General features: G+C 40.0%; 1 pseudogene; it reads right to left on the reverse strand.

Moving 5' to 3' along the window:
* Positions 1-488: 488 nt before the first annotated feature.
* On the reverse strand, positions 489-1,460 carry LOC112665012 (L-lactate dehydrogenase B chain-like; annotated as a pseudogene).
* Between the last annotated feature and the right edge of the window lie 352 nt (positions 1,461-1,812).

Raw genomic sequence — 1,812 nt, forward strand, 5'->3', positions numbered from 1 at the left:
AGTTGAGTCTTTTAATATGCAGACAAAGAAATCGAAGCTCAGAATAATGAAATGACTTAATCCAGATCACATGGTTTGTAACGAGCAGAAGGTGAATAAATTAAAATTAATACTTCCCTTGATATTTTTCTGTGTGCCAGGACATCCAAAACATAACTGAAGTTGTGATTACAGACCTGTGATCAGTTAAGAAAGATACTTTCTCTCCACATTTTAAAAATTTAGATATCCCATAACTTAAGCAGAGAGGAAAGCTGAGGTAAATATATTATTATTTTTTTTAGAAGCACACTATGATGGTTAATTTATTTGTTCAAGGGCTCACATTGCAAGCATTAAACCAAGCATGGGCTTTGAGTCCATAAGTGCACATTTGCTTATTTAAGGAAGAGAAAAGTGAATGGTGATCCATGAATGTGGATGAAAACTAAAGACTCACGGTTAGTCATATTTTAGTTTTTCTAGCTCTACAGCTTAAAGGCCAGAAGTTATAGGTCTTTTAGGTCTTTCTGGATGTCCCACAAGGTATGTGCACTTTTCTTGAGCTAAGCCACTTCATCATCGTTCAGCTTTCAGTTGATAACACTGGTTAATCCCCAAACATTCAGGATATAAGGAAGATTCAGGAAGACTTCCTTCCCCATGGCATGCATTCCCTTCACCATCACTGACATTGCATGAGCACTGGATAGATTTTCAACATGGAGTGGATGAGATCAACCACACTTAATCCAAAAGCCCCAAGGGTATATCCTTTTAGTTTGATGACTTCATAGGCACTTTCGACCACCATCTTAAGCACTCTCTTCCAATTTTCACTGTCATTGTCTGTTCCCATTTCTGGATTTCATTCCTGGAGACAAATTGCTGTTACATTCACTCCACTCCACAGAGCCACACTTGAGTTGCAACGTTCTCCTGAAATCCATCCATGGCAGCTGCTAGGATGAATGCCAAGTTTTTCAGCCATTAGATAGTGAAATCTAGCAGAATCCAGGTTATGCCCACTTCTAATCACACAGTGCTTGAGTAGTTCATTTAGTTTCCAGGTAACATATGTGAGAATATCCACTGGGATGAAAGCCACAATTATGATACAATCAGGACTGTACTTGACTATCTGAGGAATAATGAATTTGAGGACATTAATATTCCTCTGCACCAGGTTGAGACGGCCTTCTCCTTCCTGCTAGTTACCAACACAATCTTAGAATTGGCAGTTATAGAGTAATCCTTGTCTGCCACAGTTTTAGGTGTCTGAAGAAATTAGTTCCTATGTTTCAGAACTACCATTTCTTCTCTGAGTTTTTCTTCCAAAACGTCCATTGCACAAGTTCATCTGCCAGAGATTTTTCCAGAATGCTAATGGCACATGCCACACCAACTTGCACAACATCCACTACAATGATCTTATTGTTTGGGATGGTTGCTTCTTCTTCTGCAACTGGTGCAATCAGTTTTGTTGGGGTTATTATTATTATTATTATTATTATTTGTTTTAGAGAGAGAGCAGGGGAGGGGCAGAGGGAGAGAGAAAATCCAAAGCAGACTCCTCACTGAGCACCGAGCCTAATGTGGGGCTGAGTGTGGAGCTCCATGTGGGGCTCACTTTCACCACTCCAGGAGGATGACATGAGATGAAACCAAGAGTTGGACATTCAACCAACTAAGGCACCCAGGTACCCCCAGTGCAATCAGTTTTTCCTGAAGAGTTACATTGTGCTCAGGAGGGAGATAGCTATTAGACTCATCTGAAGAAGACAATGAGGTAAATACATTCTACCTAGAGACCAGAAAGAATTTGGGAAGTTT

Source organism: Canis lupus, chromosome 17 (genome assembly GCF_003254725.2).
Source record: "Canis lupus dingo isolate Sandy chromosome 17, ASM325472v2, whole genome shotgun sequence".
NCBI classification, from domain to species: Eukaryota; Metazoa; Chordata; class Mammalia; order Carnivora; family Canidae; genus Canis; species Canis lupus.